Source organism: Vitis riparia, chromosome 15 (assembly GCF_004353265.1).
Source record: "Vitis riparia cultivar Riparia Gloire de Montpellier isolate 1030 chromosome 15, EGFV_Vit.rip_1.0, whole genome shotgun sequence".
Taxonomy (NCBI): domain Eukaryota; kingdom Viridiplantae; phylum Streptophyta; class Magnoliopsida; order Vitales; family Vitaceae; genus Vitis; species Vitis riparia.
The window spans coordinates 6,803,980-6,824,938 of NC_048445.1; the positions used below are offsets into that span (position 1 = coordinate 6,803,980).

The 20,959-nt window shown below is 31.4% G+C and overlaps 1 long non-coding RNA gene and 2 pseudogenes across 1 annotated transcript; 2 read left to right on the top strand and 1 right to left on the bottom strand.

The window, feature by feature from the left end:
* The first annotated feature begins 5,960 nt into the window (after positions 1 to 5,960).
* On the top strand, positions 5,961 to 7,565 carry LOC117931914 (annotated as a pseudogene).
* Positions 7,566 to 9,506: 1,941 nt separating this feature from the next.
* Positions 9,507 to 11,282, top strand: LOC117932415. The gene is made up of 2 exons (XR_004654171.1): positions 9,507 to 9,671; positions 10,392 to 11,282. It is a non-coding gene; the product is annotated as an uncharacterized LOC117932415 (long non-coding RNA).
* A 1,096-nt stretch (positions 11,283 to 12,378) lies between these two features.
* Positions 12,379 to 19,448, bottom strand: LOC117931915 (annotated as a pseudogene).
* Between the last annotated feature and the right edge of the window lie 1,511 nt (positions 19,449 to 20,959).

The window sequence follows — 20,959 nt, forward strand, 5'->3', positions numbered from 1 at the left end:
CTTTTTCTTACTTGATAAAAATTACAATAAATTTTTTTAAAAAATTTCTACTACATTAGTCTAAAAACTATTTTTTAAAACTACCATATTGATTGTAAAAAAAATCCCACCGTTCGATGACCACATTACAAGAAGTATGTGCATATATTGTTTCTTAAAACAGGGATGTAATAGTTGTGTGAAATGAAATGGATAGATCAATCATTACATAAGAAGAATAAATTCATGACCTAACTCATAGTTGTGAAAGGCGCGCCTAGGCTCCAGGCGGCTCAATGCCACCCTCCAGCGCCTCACTTGATTGCAAGCGTCGTCCCTTCATGGAGGCACTAATTAGGCACACAAAGTGTTCGCCTCCTGACCAAGCGCAACGCCACGCCTTTATCCTCATCCATTGTCTTCTTCTTCTTCTTTCTATTATTCTTCTTCTTTTGGTCATTTTCTCACCATCCGATGATGAGTTGTAGAGCAATAGAGGGAGAATGACAAGAGTTTTCTTTTTTAAAATTTTTTTAAGACCAAAACGACGTCGTTTGGTTTGTTCTTTTAAAAGAACATGTTCCAAATCAACGTTGTCTTTTACATTTTTTTTATTTAAAAAAAAGGCCAAAAACAATGTTGTTTTGGCCTGTTCTTCTTCTAAAACCCAATATATGTTTGTGTTTAGACTTGTAAAACAAAAAAAAAAAAACAAAAAAAAATGCCCTAGCCTCCTGAATAATGTGAAAAAAAAAAAAACGAAGAAATTGGGTAAAAATAGAAGAAAATTTTCGAGCACTTGATTATATTATATAAAAATATTTATGTAAAATAAGGTGTGTCTCACTTCACTAAAGTCTGCGCCTTAGGTGTGTCTTTACGCCTCAGGCTCTAGGAAGACTTTGCGCCTTGGTGCGCCTTAAGCTTTTTAAAACTATGACCCAACCACTCCTTTGTAGTTGCCTCTTGATCACTTACACTATTTCTTGAAATGGATGGAATGGTTGTGTGAAATGAAATGGATGGATCAATCATTACACAAGTTCTTGTGTTGTTTCCTGAAGTAGATCCATCCAAAATTCTTGACCCAATTGTTGGTGGTGAGCCAACCAAAGTCAAGTCTATCCAACTTCAAAAAAGTTAGGCGGACTTCTTCTCTGCACAAAAGGATGTCTGGACAGGTGGTCCAGGCACACCCCTCCGAAGTTTAAGTCAGACAAAGATAGCTCTAACTATTTGTGAGAAAGAATGAGTGTATATGTGTGCGTACCTTATTCGTGCTTTTTGAGGGGTTTATATAAAGCTGATGACATCATCACCGTAGTGCTGGCTATGCACTCTAATATTTCTTGTAATTATGATTGCTGGGCAATCATGTCAAATGAGGGTGGCTGATTGGTGCCATATGCTGACGTGCCAAAATCTCGAACTATGCAGCTGACTGTCCATTCATCCTACCGATGTCTAGGATTATGTGTAACAATTAATTGATATTGACTTTTGAGTGTAAATGGAGTCTCGTCTACCCGCTCAGATGTCAGGTGTCCGGGCGGGCGCTCAGACGTCAGGCGTGGCTGATCACACTTGCCAGAAGTCTTGAGGACTTGATTGGATAGATTTTGCAGTCTGAGATTCCAGCGAGCCCAGATTGTGGATTCCATCTAGCCTTGTGGAAGAAAGGAAAACTCTCACTCCTGGTGCTAGACGGAACTTGTCTTGGTCTAGACGAAGTGAACCCAGACGGGTTACATGTTTGTCCTGATTGGCCAAGGGATCTTAAGTTTGAGAATGACACATGGAGGGGAACCCCCCACAATGCCCTCTTAATTTGTCTACCTCTATTCGGACGTGCAACCGACGAGTTGAGGTGGAACGGATTATCCGTCTCTTTAAGTCTCTTGGGCACGCTTTAAAACACATGTCACTTGGAAAGGCAATGATGCGTCACATCCACCAAGGTTGGCCGTCAAACGGCGCACCTCATCAAGAAGCGTTTCCAAGCGGCTTGTCTCTTCAGATTCCTAGGTTTTTGGGCCCCTATAAATATAGGGGCTCCACACCTTTTGGGTTACTTTTTGGTCTTTTCTTTCTTCGGAGTTTTTCTTTCCCTCTTTGCGCCCTCATCGTCGCTGTGTGTGCCTCCTGTCGTCCTTTACCTTCTCACTGCCATCCTCAGGCTTGTTTCTAGTGGATTTCTTCTCGCTAAGGAGCGCTCACTTCTAACCCCGATAAGCTTCCCGCCGCTCACCATTCTTTCTGTTTGAAGTTCTCTTTTGAACCGCGCCGACGGTTATTGGGTTTAGACAAAAAATGAACGCCCTGACATCCAGATTCTAGGGTTTTTTTTTTGTGTTTTTACTTTGGAAAGGATGATTGTACCGATGGTTAGATTTAGGGCTTTTCAGGTTCCTTTTTATTCTCCCACGTTGTCAGTGCATTCAACCGTCGGTTCAAGTGTTTCGTCCTACTACCATTGCGCTGGCACGATGGGGGCGATCCTTCCTCTGTCTACCGATTTAAGAGACTTGCCCTGCAAGTTTCGTTTGGATAATCCGTTTAGACTCAAACTTTTGGTCCGTCTAGGTTTCTTGTTGTATTGCTGAGGCACCGTTGAATAGCGGTTGGGTCGGGTGATTGATTTTGATAATTGCGTTGTCCCATTTCTATTTTATTAATACTCAAAAAAATTAACTGAAAATAAGAGTAAACCAGTGTGAAAACGAAATAGAAGAAGTTCACAGTAGTCATATCTGGGAATTGCTTGGCTTTAAGCTTTACTTTCTTTCTCACAATTCAGCAAGATATCCCTCAACTTCTTTTCCTCAAACGTATATCACCTAGCTTCCTCTAAATCTTTAGCTCACTCTCTTAAAATCCATATCCTCCTTCCTCTGCTCACAACTCCCTTATCAACCTACACAACCCATAGCTTTTCTTACATCATTTTCTCCCCTCCGCCCCACCAAATTGCTCCAACTTTCACCCAGTTCTTGCTTCTCCTCCAAGCCTCCCCCAACAGTCTCTTATTGCTTACCCTTTTCTCTACTCTCCCCGTTCAAAAATGTGTCCATCTTAACCACCACCATGCCAAGGTAGTAGTGTCATTTTCTCACGTGTCTCTTGCAACCCACTCACTTTTATAGGTTTCCCCCACTCTCTTTTGTAGAGAAGGTTTCACTATCCTATAAAAAAAAACCAAACTCTCATGAGGCGGGAAAGTGGGTAAGAGGAAAAGAAAAAAAAAAGAAATAAAATATAATAAATAATAGTAATAAAAAAAAAATAACATGTGTTTACTGGTCAAAAAAAGGTCTACAATAATATTTTTTAAAAATATTTATAATATAAATTTATAAATTATTTTGGTTCTGCTAGTTTAGCATAATAATAATAATAATAATAATGCGGCATTAAAATAAGTCTTTTTAGCATAACTAATTTTTTTTTTAAAAAATATTCTAAGGATTGTTATGGATATATTTTAAAAAATATATATATTTTTCAAAAAATAATTTGGATATAAATTTATATTATGTTTATATTAAAAATATACTCTTAAAATAAAAATAAATAATAAAAGATGGTGTATCAGTCATCAACAAAATGGTTTTTTTTTTTTTCATAATGACTTTTATTTGTAAAATCATTTTTAAAATATTTGGCTTTTCTTGTGTTAATAAAATAAGTTTGAGAAAAGTATAAAAATGTTTGAAATATGTCATTTTTTTATTTTTTATTTTTTTTAAAAAAAAAACCAATTGAGTTTGGATACTATGTTATCCCATCCCTTAATATTATATAAATAATATATAAAGAAATAATTTGATTTAATTTATTTTTATTTTCTTACACATATAGATATAATAATAATAATAAATTATACTATTTTTAATATAATTAATTAAAATTTTAAAAAGTAAAAAAAGCTAAAATAAGATGGTGGAGTGGGCATGGATAATTCCCTTGTTTTATTTATTATTATTTTGTTTTGGATGAAAATGGAAAAAAATTGTAAATAATCCCTATTTCTAATTTATAGTAAGATTTCAATAAACACGGGAGCTTCATTTTAAGCATGAAATCATTGTAAAACATAGTTATAAGATATTAGTCATAACAAAATATTTGAGCATTATATAAATTTATTTAAACATTAAATCACATGTATAAATGTTTGAGTATATTTACACCATATATTTCATGCTACATATGAATTTAGATTAATCCATCATAATACTTGTTTTAATCAAAATAATTTCATTTGCTTGGAATCACAATGAAGAAGAGGAAGGATTAAATTCCTCATCTCCATCCTAAGCCTAAATATTAAGTGAAGTTTCAAGGAAACGATGTTTTTCTATTTGAGAAGCATAGTACCATCATATCAACTTTTGTTGTTATTGGAAACGTGGTAGTGGAGGCATGACTCCGTTATTTTTTTCTATTTGATAAAATCACTCAAATTCATTATTATTTTAATAAAATAACTATTTAATTTTTTTTTCTATTTTTGAAGCAAATAATATTAATTTACAAAAAATAATTTATCATCATAGAAATTATTTAAATTTTGGATTATATGATAAAATAAATTGGTGAAATAAAATATTATTTAAAAATAAATATTGAAAACTATTTGTTTCATAACATGATTAATTACTATCAAATTCATATATATGAAAATTGTTTTGAAAACAAGTTAGTTTTAGAACAAATTGTTTTGAAAAATAGATAAAATATAGCTCATTAATCATGATCCTTAATTAAATAATTAAGCAACAAATAAAATGATAAAATAAAATATTGACAAAAAGAACACAAATTCTTGAACGAATTTAGTTTATGCATATGATAACTAATATAGGTTAAAATGAATTTTTGAAAATTTTATTTTTGTACAAATTTATTTACCTTGATTAATAGATAAGAAAAAAAATGAGATTTTTTTTTTTACTTAATTGCAATACAAAAATTATCTTAAAATAAATTACTTTTATAAAATATTATATCAAAGAAAAAAAATTTTAAAAAATATTTCATATAGAAGATAATATGTGAGAAATTTTAAAAATATTAATATTGTAGGAAAATTGAAATTTTGTTCATGCCAAGGGATCATGGAAGATAGAACTAATTTTCACTCTCAAAATAAATAAAACGATTCATAAAATTAATAAAACATCTCCAAAATTTCAAAGAGCGCTTCCAAAATTAGTCTTGTTACTACATAAGTGTGTAATTTCACTTCAAATGAGAAATTAAAATATCATCACTTTCTACTTCTTCACGGGATAAAAAGAAAGAAATAGTACTTTTATATCACAAGTGTTCCTAACTCAAATCTAAGAAAAAAATTAGGAAATGAATGATAGTTATTTATTTATTTATTTCTTTGAAAACATTGTAAGTGTTACTAACTTGAATATAGGAGAAAAACTATAAAATAATTGAAGATGAAAAATAATTTAAATTTAGATATTATGAGTGAATATCTAATTGAGAAATTAATCTCATTCTCAAATTTATGCATCAAATAATGAATTCAAGTTTGATAATTATTGAACATTTATAAATATCATGTTGAAAAGTCAAAACACACCATGATAATGATGATCATTTTATGAAATTGTAATTTTTTTTATTTTGTTTTTGCTATCTCAAGACATTTAAAAATTAATCTTTCATTCTTGAAATTAAGTGTTTAAATGACCTTTCTAATCAAATAACCCTTTGTTAAATATATTTTATTTTTTTAACTTTTGACTTATTTTGCATTTTATTATCTTACATTCAAAACTCAACTCTTTACTTCTAGATATATTAAAATACCATATTTTTGCCTTCCAAACTTATTAAAAAGTTAATGAGCAATTTACTAAATAAAGGAATAAAGTTTAAATGTAAAGAAAAATATGTATTGTCAAGTTTAAAGCTATTATATTTCACATTCAACGGTCATTTCTTCTGAAAACACTGCTTAATGCCCTCAACCTTTCGCCAATGGAAGAACGAGAAGACTCACCTGCAACAGCCCTAACTCTAAACACCCACCTCTGTGCAAGGAGTGCAAATTGAATCTATCAAAGCACACATGCCCAGGTTGCTTTGTGTGCTCCTGTAGTCTTCCTTGTGTTAAAGCTCACAAGCAACAAACTGGGTGTACGGGTAAGAGGCAGCGGACCCAGTTCGTTCCCCTCTCTCAATTTGACGATAATATCCTCTTATCTGGTAATTTTTTTACCCGATTTTGTTTTTTTCACTACCAATTTGGCCATTCTGAAGATTTGTCATGAGTGGATTGCGGTTACCATTGAGGAAGGTTCTGTTCTTTTTTTCCTTGAAATTTTGATATGTTTCGCCATTTTGAAGATGTTCACTAAGGCTGTATTGTAATTAGCTTGAGGAATTTTGCTATTTGATCTTCATATTACAGTGTTTTCTTTTGCTGGTTTGTCCATTACTTCACAGGTATGTTTTTATTTAATAAAAAAATTTCATACCTTTTGGCTGCTTTGAAGGTTTTTTTTGTGTAGTATTATGCGATTTGTAATTGGCTTGAGGAAGTTGAATGATTTGTCTTCAAATTTCAAAGTTTCGATACAAATTTAGGGTTTCAAAGTTTTTTCATGGGTTGATAGTTAATTTATGTGAAGAAGGTTGCCACTTTTTCTTTAGATTTTGGTACTCATTTTCTGATTTTGAGTTTTTAATTATGGGTAAATTATAATATTGTTAAGGAAGTTTGTTGTGTTGTCTTCAGATTTCACTTACCCTTTTTGCAGTTTGATTTTCTTTTTTGGTAGATTATAATTTGCTCGAGGAAGTGAAGAGGGTCGCAGAATCTGCTCAGAGAACAAGAGTTAATTTGTGCGGGCATTCTCATTTTAAGATTCCATCCCATCCTCAAGGCCTTTTTTTTTTTTGATAGATCCCATCCTCAAGGCCTTAGTAATGCTTCACAGAGTCACAGGATGAAACTCCTATTTCTCCCCAGTAGAATGTCGAAGAGGGAGAAAAATAAATCTGAATACAACCAGAGGTAATCATGTATTCATGAGATAACTAGTTGTCTTTAGTTTTAAGGAAGATTACTACATGTCTACTTATGGGTTGTTTGTTAGTTGAATTTGATATGATTTATGTTTTACATGCAGTTTCTATTTTCTAGCTTTGTTTTCATATCACTGTTATTTAAAAAATTAGTAGTCAAACTAGTTTTTGAACTCAATGAATCGTCTTTGGCCTTTATTTTGTTTTTTTTTTAATAAATAAATTAAGAATTGTTTTTCAGTTCCTAGCATTACAATTTTCATATCTTTTTTGCTAGAGATAAATGCATTACTTGGACAATTGAATGACGGTTTCATTCAATAGACATTGTTTTACTCAACCATGGGTGAGCTCTCTTATCTATTCTTATCTTCAGGAGAGCTTTTATAATAGTCTTCCTACTCTATCAAATTTTATTGTTTCATTGATTCATTCAATGTTATGACAGAATAAATGAAAACTCAACCCTCTCATCTGTAATTGAGAACCATCTAAAGCCTAGGCTGTGGAATCATAACCTCAAACCGATCTGTTGATTCTTGCCTAATTGGTGTCTCAGCTGATTCGTGTCCAGCTGGTGCTCCTTGATTGAGGGAGTAATCAACAAAATTTATAACCTATTACACCATATACTAGGGTAGCAAAGACAAAGCTACTATAGCATAGTGGCTCTAGGATCGTTCACTGGGATGAGTTTTCACTTTGCATATGATATTAATTCAAAGTTGAATTGGTGCCTTTTCATTTCAAGGTTAGTTTTAAAAGAAAACATAAAGATGTTTGAATGAAAAAGATTCGGTTTTAAACTAACCAAAAATAGTAATTGATTTTACTTACAAAGAAAAGTGTTTCTTGAAATTTCAGATCACTAGGCTCAGATTCCTCATATAAAAAGGGAGTTCCGGTCACTTGTTTCTTTTCCTCGCATTAGAGAATTAACATATAGTTCCTTCTCCAACCGGTGTTGTACAGATGCTTCCCTTTAATGGGTTCAAACACTAAATCCCTCTCACTGATGCAACTTGCAATGGCTCATACCTCTCACCTAGCACTTGCCATTCAAGGTGATATTTAACTTTGGACTTCCTGTCAAAAGCTCGCAAGAAATAACTAATGGATGTCTCCTTGGAGTCCAAAAGCTTACCAAGTGTTGGCAATTCTAGAAAATCCTACCTTCAAGTCACCTCCCAGAGGCTCGCAAGGGGTAAACTAGTGAATCTCCATGGACGGAGATCACTTGCCTTACCAAGTGTTGGCCCAGGTGATTAAAAGGAGTTTTAAGTTAACTAAAAATATAAAAATCATTAACGGGTCACACTTTCTCTTCATTAAAAACTAAAACAACAAAACTTCCAATTTATCATTCAGAAACTTACCCGGCTTTCCTCACTCCAAGATATGAAGAGCCTAGCCTCTCATCCTCTGAGGAAAAATCCTCAGAGTTTGATTGGCTAGAAAGAAAACTAACGAGAAAACAAGAATATATATGAAAAACAGAGCAAGTGCTCTGTATTTTACTTCCTTCCCAAAACTGTACAAAGGATGCATCGTCCCGAGAACAAGCTCCCGAGAGTTATATATAAAGAAAATTACAAAACAAAATATCTGAGGTTATTCACCCCTTTTCCAAACTTAATAACTAAGGAATCCTATAATTGGTGGGTTACAAGGAGAAAATGGGGATTTAGACATCAAAAATCTAAAGAAAAATATCTCCAAGTGTCGGTTACAAATATCGGGAAGCGCTAAGGACCATTTCGTAGGTGAAAATGAGGTCTGTGAGATTTCGCAGATGAACAAAAAGGGCTGCGAAAATACTTCGCAGCAACCGGTTGGTTTTGCACCGATGCGAAGTGGTCTTCCAGCTTGCGGCTATCGGCTTCCAACTTGACGTGAAACTTCAGGGGGAATTCACAGCACTGTACAAAAAGGCTGTGAAATATCTCATAACAAAAGGGTGATTTCGCAGCACTTTGCAAAATCTTCCTTCAGCTTGGAGTGATCGGCTTCCAATGGCTGTAACTTCCTCATTTCAACTCCGAATCGTGCACCGTTTGAAGCATTGGATTGTTGACTTCCTGAGCTTTGAAATGGTATATAGCATGTAGAAAATGGACTTCGAGAAGTGCTCCAAAAGTGCAAAGGAAGACTGCAGCTGCTGTCCTCTGTTTTCCTTTTTGCTTTTCTCCTTGTATTCCGGATTTGCTTATGGCAAAGGATTTCAAAGCTTTGGTTCTTCATGTTTCTGAGCTCTTCATTGCTTTGCCATGGATTCCAAATAACTCTCCTCAATCTCGGATTGCTTTGGTGATCAAAAAGCTATCAAAACAGCAAAACTTAACACAATTTGATTAGAATTGATTTCAAGGGTCCTTAACATGCCAATTGAGTTAAAAGGCAATAACTACTACTCAAAAGTGTTTAAAAGAGTTAATTACAAGCTACAAAATAGCACTTTTTGAGTAGTAATCATCTGTTGAGAGCAATTGGACTGTCTCAAATTTTTCATTCGTAAATATCCAAAGGTATTTCCTTTTCTTTGCTGATTCATAGTTGTTGACTTGTTGACTGTGCTGAACCCAGCTTTATTATTGGATTGCATTGAGCTAGTGTTGAGGCCATGGGCCAAAATGCCAGCTAAGGTATAGCACATCATCCATGCACCATTTGTTAATTGGATTTTTTTACTGTGGTTTATTGTCCGTCCTCTTTGGAGATGGTCCATTTATGCTAGGCACTGCTGCTGAAATCTTTGAAATTGAGAGGCTAGGATTTGCTCAACTTGCAACATGCAATGCATTGCCAACCAAAAAATTATACTTGTCTCTCTGGTTCTCTGGTTCAAATAATGGTTTATGCTGGGTAAAATAATTGGTTCCCCAATTGGTCTATAAACAAAATACCTGAATTTACATTTTTTTTTTCCCTGGATTTGGGAAATGAGCATCCTGGGTTGGGACTGAATTGGGTTATTGGTGGATGCTCTATTTGGGTTTCTGTTGGCCTTCAATTCTACTGCACCCGTGTTACCTATGAAAATAATTTTCTACTATTCCCACCAGAACTCCAGCCATTACCTGATGTCTGCTCAAATATTTTCCACCTGTAGCATTTCCTTGTATATAACTTTCCTTGCTTTATAGTATTAAAAAAAGAAAAAAAAAAAACACCATCAAAACATTTTTTCCCCTCGTGAACAAGAAAAAATTCTATCTGAAAAAAAAATCTAATCCTTCCATGTCACTGTAGGGCCCCAAGTCACCTTTCTATGAGTTGGATATAAGAGCTCCAATAAGACATCAATTAGCCAGTTAATTTATTCTGGAGTACCCTCTGATTCATGTTTTCCTCCCTTCACATAGCTATGATTTCAATGTCATTAAATATGCCAATCCCTGTCGTCATCAACCAGAGCTTAAGAAGTCTATTGCCATTGATCACCCAAGTCCAGAAGGCATTTCATTTAGGGAAGAGGAAATAGAAGAACATGGTGGTTCTTCAGATCCTCATATTCTAAGATCTCATGAAGCATATGACATCGACAGAAGCTAATAAGCCACAGTCCAACCCCCCAGAAGAAGGAACCAGGCGAGAACATGGATTTTGATTTTGATCAAGTCTTGCATGATGCATACTCTGATATAATTGCTCAAATTAATCCTGATGATTTTCTTGATTGGGAAGGTTACTTTTCCAAGGAAGTGAAATCTGAAGAAAGAATAGATTGTTTAGATCTTGGTAGAGTTTTTCCAATGGAGGAATTAGAGGAAGGGGAGATTCCTGGGTGCTGAACAATTGAATGCTCATTGATCTGTTCAAGACGAATAAGAGCTCAAAATTGAAGAATCATTTCCCTATTATTATTTCTAAACATTATGAAGTGCAAAGTCCTCAATTCTCCATGCATGACACATTCCCATTTAGATAGAGCCTAAGGAGGCTGTGAATTGAGTGATTGTGGGCACTATACCTCCATTGCTTTGTGATCAATGGCAATTTTTATGGTTGAAACTGCAGTCTCTGTTGATGGGGTTTCTCAAGTTCTGAAACCGCCTGGCTTCTTGATCATCATCGGATTTCTTAAGAGGGCCCACACATTGATGTCTTGGAGCAGCACTTACTGTAAGTTATTTATGGTCTTGTCATTTTGTTTCTCTCCAGTGTCAAACTTTCTCTTCTTCCAGAATGTTGTTACTTCAAACAATTACTATGATTCATTTATACATTAATTAGCTATAGTACCTTTTATCTCATTTTTGACCTGTTGATTTTAGTTTGAACTGGTCCTTATCACGTGGAATCCACCAAACAATCTTATAGGTTTTAACCCAAAAGTCATAGGCAGTATCTTGACTTCAAAGAATTGAATTTTCTCATGATCTACTTAGATTCTAGCAGTTTTTCAGTGATCTGACAAGAAGTTGGATTATTTTGTCTAAAATTGAGTTCATCTCTACTACACCAAATCCAATGCGATCTAGGGAATGATTTCAACTTTGCAATAGAGATAAACTCATCACCTCTATTATTACTCATGTTTTAAATCTTAATTAACCATTCTACTTCATCTACCTTGAATTCATTTTGATTAAGGAAATTACCCTATAAATACTCCAGATATCTCTCTTGCATGATGGTGGTTTAGGATTATTCGTATTGGTTTCATAATGGTAAAGACAACTACAACAATTAGGATCTATTTTCGTCTCTCTATGCACAAGCAATGACTTGCCAGAAATGAATACTCTTTCTGACTAATGATAAAAAAATGCCAAACTCCAATTTCTTGAATGTTAATTTGAATCATAGAAAAACATCCTGAGAGAAAGAAGCTTAGCAAAAGGTACTTTGGAAGAATATGGTGCATAACTTTGATACTTTAAACTTAAGAGTTTGCTCTGTTTTGAACTATGTGGATCACTTTCGGCAGTTGTTTGGGTGGTTGAATAACTTTTGAGGTTTGAGGTTCTGAGCTTTTCCAACAGTATTCTACCTATAAGTTACATCTTAATCATTAGGAAAGCAGAGCAAACTTAATAACAACAGAGATAAATCCCAAGTAATAACCAGTCGATGATCCATAACAATAAGAATCATGAATCTGGGTTTTCTTTGTGTTCACAAGTGTACTGGAATTCATTGCAATCCAATCTACTTTCATAAGGTCCAAACGTATTGCTTACCTCTAGTATAAACATATCATCATTGGATTGTGCTTATATGATGTCCAAATGTTCTGTACATGTAAGGGTTCTTCTTTTCTCAGAGTAATGCGACATAAATTTTAACAAAATCTGATCAAGTAATTAGCTCATTTGCATGTGAAAGTGCTTGTTGGGCGCCATATGCCTAGCTATAAGATGTAGGACAAGAAGCCTTGAACACTTTATAATACTCTGTTGGCTTGGAGGTCTCAGGAGTACTGTAGGCGCCAGAGCAGCAGTATTCAGGCTTGTTGAATGCCATGCATGCACTGTTACAAGCTACTACAGTACCATTCCTTAGAACTTGCAGGTCCTTGGGGCATCTCTGATTCAAGTCTGAAACACATGTGACTGCCTTGCACTCACCAGACCTGCCGGAAGGGAATATTGAATCTAGCATGTTGTATCTATCAACTAGGCTAACATCATAAAAATCTACAGGGCTATCAAGGGTAAACTCTGCAAGTGTTGTTGGTGGTACACAACTTCCCTATCCTGAGTTGTCAAATGAACAGCTACAGCGGCCCCAAAAACAGCCTGACCACCCTTGTGTGGCATTGATATCTACTGATTGACCTGGTCTTAATTCAAGCCTGCCATCCATTAGTTGAGGTTTTCCAGATCCAGGTGTGATCCCCTGCCATAGAGTTTTCCTGCATCTATTTTGTGCTGTGAAAATCGCTGCATCAACACTTGAGAAGAATCAAGAACATAATGCAACATTACTACTTATATTTAGATGTGTAGATCAACCAAGTGTCATAGGAAATGGGAAGTTAATTAGTGTATTTGCTAGTACCAAAGACATAAAAAACCTAGAGAAGGTGAATATATGACAATGTCATTGGAAAGTACTGAATGTAGGTTGTGGAAATTTGGTGTCTCAAATAAAAAAAGGACTAGAGATTTGTATAGAGAGGATCAGCAACACACCACCCTTAAAGGGGGGTGAGCTAGTTTTCTAAACTAAGGCGTGGGGGTGAATCTCTGTTATGATGTGTGTTCTGTTTTTCAAAGTGGCTAGCCATGTCTTGTTATTTAGAACAGCAAAAGAAGCCTAGGATTTTCCCTTTAGAAATTGATGTTTATAGAGGTGATCTGTTGCCATCTGGCATGCCTTTGGTTGTTGGATATTTGAGGGTTTTCTTGGCTTGAATTCAATATTTTTAACCATGCACTTGGCAGAAAATCAGATGACCTTTTTAAATTTAGAATTGTAACCTTCTAATGTCGGTTGTTTCAAAGAATATGCAGAAGTCAAGGTATTTGGGGTACAATGTTTAGGCTTTAACGATAAGCCCCCCATCTTGATGAAATCTTTCTGGTTTGTACAAAGATTGAATCCTCAACTCCATTGAGGACAAAACCTCATGTGGCATGCTTTTGTCTTTAGACCAATAGGGAAATAAATGTTGATAAAAAATATAGGTGTAATGGAGTCATCAATTTTATTGGAAGAGCTTATTTCAAATTGGTTTGGGTTCTAATCTTTTGTAAGCATTGTTTGTTCTACTTAACTGTAATCTTAGCCTCAGGTTTAGAGCTTTACTTAGTGTATCATATAAATCCTGACAACATCCTTTTTTAAACAAAAGGTTGTTTCTAACTCTAGGCAATGAACATTAAAGGTTTCCAAAGTTGGTTTAAATTATTGTCTTTTCCCTGGAACCTTGTGGGAAATGGTGAATCAATAGACTTCTGGAATGACTATCGGTTTCCAACTAGGTGATATGGTCATGGCAGAGGCTCTGGACTCCTTTAGTCAGCCCTGGCTGATCAGCCAAAAACATACGATAAGAAACTATGTCTTGTTATATTATAATTCATTCTTAGACATGGAATAACTGTTAAGATATAGCTGGAGAGTATTGAAGCACCTGGGACATAGATAATAATAGCATCCATTATAGAATCGAATGCCTCAACTTATATCCCTCAAAAGGGTTAAAGTTAACTTCGGGATGACATATGAATGAGTGAACCATGCTCAAGGACATGCCTGGCTAGATTGCATATCAACTTAGCCCCATGTCCATCTGCACCAGCCTTCCAGCCTTCCAATCAAAGCATTGAACAACATCAACCATAGTATGCATCAAACTGGATACCAACAACATCCCTAGGCAGCCTCTGCTTACATCGCCAAACAAGACAAAATTGATGTTTTTTTCCTTAGTTTGTTCAAAATCCTCTTGTTCTTTCGAGCAAACCAAGAATCCTTTTATTAGAACTCATTAGGATCATCCCATTTCTCATGGTCTTTCATGCCAGATGTCACGGGTCATGGAAGGTACAGTCTGAGTGTTTCTTTCACAACTGCTTGCAAGTGGGGGATGTTTGGGATATCTGATTCTGGTGGCAAGTTTGTTAAGATTACCATTCATTTAGGAAGTCAAATCAATTTTATTACATGCTGATATGTAATTTATGTATTTTAGGAAGGTTCATATATTCTTTTCTGTTTTTATTTTTATTTTTTTGACATTTTTTACTGATCTTCAGGACAGATTTTAGGGAATCAGTTCCCATTTTCCATCTACCTTAACTGTACATATCTTTGTAGAGACTCATCTTTCAAATCAATATACAAAATTCATTTTCACCATAGATTTGTCAACAAGTCTAGTTCCTCCAACTACTAAGTTTATTTCTTCTCTGACCTTGAATGCATCAGGATAGTTAATGAACTTGGCTATTGCCCATTGCATGCTTCCTGCTGAGGTATCAGTGCCTGCATTACATAGATCCTGGCACAATGATAGTATATATGAGAGATGAAGCAGATCAAGCTAGTGTAACTCAGTAGTGTCTAACTTGGACAATATGGGGAACAATGAGGGTCTATTTTCGTTCCTCTTTGCTCAAGAGATACTTCCCAGAGCTGAATATGCTCTGTTTAAAAATGCCAAACTCCAATTTCTTGAATGTTGTTTTAAGTAAAATCATACGAAACCGTACTGAGAGAAAGAAGCTTAGAAAAAAAGGTCCTTTGGAAGAATATAGTGCAAACTTCAATACTTCAACTTGAAAGCTTGCTCTGTTTTAAGCTGTGTAGATTACTTTCAGTGGTTAAATAACTTTTGAAGTTTGAAATTCGAGATTCTGAGCTTTCCAACAATATTCTGACAATAAGTTACATCTTAATCCTTAGGAGAGCAGAGCAAAATTAGTAACAAAAGATAAGAAGTCTGCATGTATGAACGGTGGTGTCGCAAACTTCGTAGGTGCTAGGTTCCATTGTGATGATGGTGCAAATCCCTTGTACTTCGTAAGTGTTGAAACATTTCAAAATTTTAAAATTAAATATAATAATAGTCTATCGCTAAATTGATAAAAAATAAATTAATATAAACATGTGTTATAGATTTGTTATTTAATTAAATTTTAAAAAAATCAAAATAATAATTCGATATTAAATTAATGAAAAATAAATTAAAATAATAGTTGTAACTTGAAAAAATAAAATAAATACTAAATGAATATTAGTAAAAAAAATAGTTGAATATGCTTTACCTCCTCATCCTTTCCACGTGTTTTACGCTTTGTCCCCTCCTATTTAAAACATAACATTTTGCACCTTAAATTGTTAAAGACAACATTTTGTCCAATTACAAAGCCTTCATAAAATTATAAAAATGATTACATTTTTTCATAGTTTGGTTTAAACCCTAATTTGAAATTGAGTATGTCTTCAAAATATAATAACTACTGATTTTGATTTTTGATTTTAAAAAGTTGTTTGCATGGTTATTTGTGATTTTTTACATATGTTACTATGTATGACAACTTTGAACTTGTATAACAGGTATTTTTCTTTATATTTCAAAATTTTTTTTAACTTAATGAATGAATTGTTGATTGAATTTTTAATAAATTTGGGAGTGAAATGTTGCTTTTTAATAAATTTGGACGGTAATGTATTGAGTTTTAAATGAAAAATAAATTAAAATAATAGTTACAATTCGGAAAAAAATAGAAATAAAATAAAAACTATTTGAATATTAAATTGATTTTAAGGAAGATTTTATTTATTATTTATTTTAATTTTTAGAGCAATATTTGAAAATATGACAATTTAATAAATATTTACAAGTTTACATACTTTGAAAGAATCTAATTGAAAGTTATGTTGAGAACTTTTTATCATAAATTTGGAAGTGGTTTTAAAATTGAGATATTTTAATAAATATTTTACAAGGAAACTGTGTTTCTATATAAAAAAAAAATCCCAGTTAATCCACAGTGGGACGTCAACCCACGAAATCCCATTCTTGATCCAACGGTGGAAACAATTGAAGGCGTTACCATACGTCATTCATGGGGGCTTTTTTTAACTTTTACGGCTATTTTAAAAAATAATTCCTAAAAAAGTGGTACTTTTCAAAATAATTCTTAAAATATGGTACTTTAAAAAATAATTTCAAATCTACGACACTTTTTGCCACTTTGAAAGGTGTTTCTTGAATAGACACCTTTTATATTTTTTATATCAACTATAAATATTTAAAAAAATTGAATTTACACTAAAGGTGTCTCAAGAGACACCTTTCATAATTTTATGAAATTGAATTTATATTAAAGGTGTCTCTTCAAAAGACACTTTTCTATTTTTTTTTTTATTAGTTATACATGTTAAAAAAAAATTGAATTTATACTAAAGAAATATCATTTCCATAATACCATAAAATCAAATTAATACTAAAGGTGTTTCTAGAAGAAACATCATTGATAATTTTCATATCAGTCACACAGTGAAAAAAATTGAATTTACATTGAAAGAGTTTATACAATTCCACAAAAATTGAATTTATACTAAATGTGTCTTTTGAAGAAACACTTTTCACAAATTTTATATTAGTCACCTATCAAACAAATTAAATTTATACTAAAAGTGTCTCTTAAAGAAAAACCTTTCAATATAAATTTAATTTTATGAAATTGTGGAATGTGTCTTTTGAAAATACACTTTTAGTATAAATTCAATTATTTCAATGGATCATTGATACAATTTAATTTTATGAAATTATAGAAAATGTATCTTAAGAAGACATCTTTAGTATAAATTCAATTTTTTTATTATGAAACTAATACGAAAACTGTGAAAAATGTCTATTTAAAAAACACTTTTAATATAATTTTGATTTTATAGAATTATAAAAGGTGTCTCTTGAAGAGACACTTTCAATGTAAATTCAAATTTTTTTAACGTGTGTTATTGATATAAAAATTGTGAAAGGTGTCTATTGAAAAGACACCTTCAATGTAAATTCAATTTTATGAAATTATGGAAGGTGTCTCTTCAAGAGATACCTTTAGTGTAAATTCAATTTTTTTTTTTTAACATTTATGATTGATATGAAAAATATAAAAAGTGTCTCTTCAAGAAACACCTTTTAAAGTAGCAAAAAGTGCCGTAGATTTGGAATTATTTTTCAAAGTATCATATTTTAAGAATTATTTTGCAAAGTACCATTTTTTAAAAATTATTTTTTAAAATGACCGTAAAAGTTAAAAAAGCCCCCATTCATGGCACGGTGGGAAGTGGGAAACTTACCCCACAAATCCTATGAGAGATGTGGTATTATATAAGAAGTTAGCTGCTTCTTCCTTCTTTCCCGTCAATTTCAAAAAAAGATTTTCCAGGGAATCATTTATTTCATTTTAAACTTTAAAGTTTATTAATTGGACTATTCTCCTTTTGGGTTTAGTCCCAAATATAATTTTACATTCCAATTTTTTAAGTTTTATACTGAATAAATTGAAAATTATGACAGTTAAATAAAAGAAAAAATTTGAAAAATAAATAGTTTTTAGACTTTATATATTTATTTATTTATTTTTAAACAGCAAAATTTAATATTTAACATTTTGTTTTTTATTTTGTCCTTCAATGTCTTATGAATAAAAAGAAAATGTTAAGTGATATATTATTATAAAGCTATATTTGGTACGTGAAAATGGGATATAAGATTGAATATTTTATTTCAATTCTTATTTATGTATGAATATGAATGAATTTAGTGATTTTAATTTTTGTGTTTTGTAAGATTACTTAGAATGATTATTTATTTCTACGCCAATGTTTGGTAACAATCAAAATGAGAATGAAAAAAAAAAATAATAATAATACTCTTAACACATAATTTAAAGTAATTTTTTATTTTTATTTTAAAAATATCTTTTGAGAGTATTTTTGTTAAATAATAGAATTAAAAAAATAATATTTACTCAATAAATAAACTAGCCCAAGTAAATTTCTCGACTCAATACACTTCCTACAATTCTACCAAAAGGACTCAATTTCTCATTACATAATTTACATTCTCATTGAAAAAATGAGAATAAAAACAGAATCAAGTTATGACACAAAAGATATATTTTTTTTTTTTAATTCTATCAAAACCTTAAAAAAATGAAAATAAGTAAAACAAAAAGATGAGTTATAAACCAAGCACACCAAAAGTAAATCCAAAAGTGGGATAGTTGGCTAGGGATAATAATCTAAACAAGTAGACTTATCAATTGTTGAATCTATAAAATTTGTAATCTCCCTGGATATTATGAATTATAGTCAATAATTTGAATTTCTTATACTGTTGGTGGGAAAGTTGATTCTTCTACATGACATCAGCCAAGAGGGATTATGAGACATGTACGTGCTTTTTAAAAGACAAAAATCTTAAGAAACATAACCTATTAAGAAAATTTAAAAATAAGTAATTTTTAAAAATATTATGAACAACAATTAAAAATATGAAAAATATTTTTAAAAACTTTTCTCGTACATGTAAATAAATAAAAGATAAGATGAGAAAATTATTTTTATATTCTGATATGTGAAATAATTTTATTCCTAAAAATAATTGAAAAGCATTTTTAAAATCTGCTATAAAAAAACTATTAGAGATGTTTTTCAAAATATTATTAGACAAGCCTAGTATTGTCCTTAGTATTTTTTACTTATATAAAAAATTAATTTTTAGTGGTTGGAAATTATTATAAGTTTAAAACGTGTGTATATTTTCTTTTTACTTAATTTAAAAGAATTTATCCCACATCAATGGGGACAAAATATTTTTTCCATTTAATATTTTATCTCATGGTGTGATGTGTTTTTACTTTTCTTAAGCATTACAAAATTGTAGTGGGCCTAAATCTCATTTCCCTTTACCTTAAAGAATCAAGTGGGCCATTGTTAGTAACTTCATCCACCATGGTTATATTATTGATATCTTGATGGGAGAAGCTATTTTTAATGTTGTTTTGATAGTAAAACATTGTATTTTATTATTTTGTAAATTTTATCATCACTCATATATTTATTTTTTTATTTAAAATTAAATAAAAAATTAAAATTCTTAGAAAATACAAAAAGAAAGTATATCACAACTTATATTAATTAAGCGTTTTTATTTTCTATTCTAAAATGAAAAAACAAAATTAAAGTTATGAAGAAAAAAGTGCATTCCAACTTACATTAATTAAGGGATGATATACTACGCAAATAAAAAATAGGAAAAATAATTAAAGGTTAAACAAATCACTTAATAAGTAGTATGGGTTGATGGTTTCATTATTAGACTATAATAAGGATTTTCATTTTCATTTTCTTTTTAAATGCATTTCATGGTGGTGTAGAATTTTTTTGTATAAGGGTTTTTAAATTGTAATATATATATATATAGATGCATAGTTGTGTTTTGTCCTAAATTCCGACTTCCAAGTTCCCTAACATTATATAAAAATCCCTAAAATCACCTATTTCTTAAGTTTTCTAACATTATATAAAAAGCCTTAAATTCACCTATTAGGAAAATGCTATTTGGTGCACTACCATCACCATAACCTCAACCTCGTGCAAAGGTATCGAGTAGTTACTAATAGTAAAAAATAAATAATAAAAACAAAATGTATTCATTATTATTATTATTATTATTATTATTATTATTATTATTTTGTACTTTTACCATCCATTATTCATATCTTAGCATATGGTAGAAAAGATGATAAAAGATTAGTGTATAATTTTAAGTAAAATGATCAAAATATTTAAAGAAAAAATTAATAATTGATGAAGAACTTTTGGTAAATTTATAAATTTGTAATAAATATTAATAAATGATAAACAAAGTAGTTTTTAAAGTGGTTGTAGTAGTTAAACATTATATTTTATTATGATTTTCTACCTTCAAAACTTAATAATAAAATTTGATAACAAATTTCTATCTTTTTTTTTTTTATACAAAATAACAAATTTCTATCTATTTAAAACTTTTGAAATGTGAAATCTTTTATTTGATATCTTTATATATACATTTGTGAATTTTATCTTTATTTTTCATTTATAAAAGAGAAGTATATCCCAACTTACATCAATTAAGAGAAGATATATTAAGCAAATTAAGAATTAAAAAATAATGATAAAATAAATCACTTATTAGTTAGTATTTAATGATTTACATTATTTGATTGTAGCAATGAGTTATATTTTTATTTTTGTGTATAGGGGTTCTTAAATTGTAATATATATATATTTTTTTGAGTTAGTTTTCTTTTTTGATATATAGTTTTTTTTTTTTTTTTTTTGGTGTTTGATATTGTGCTATCTGCAATTTTAAAAGAAATGAAAATTATTTATCCCACATCGTTTCAAAATTAAAAATATTATATATATTTATTAAAACTTTGATACCCTTAAAAAAGCAAATAAGCATTAAGCTAGACGC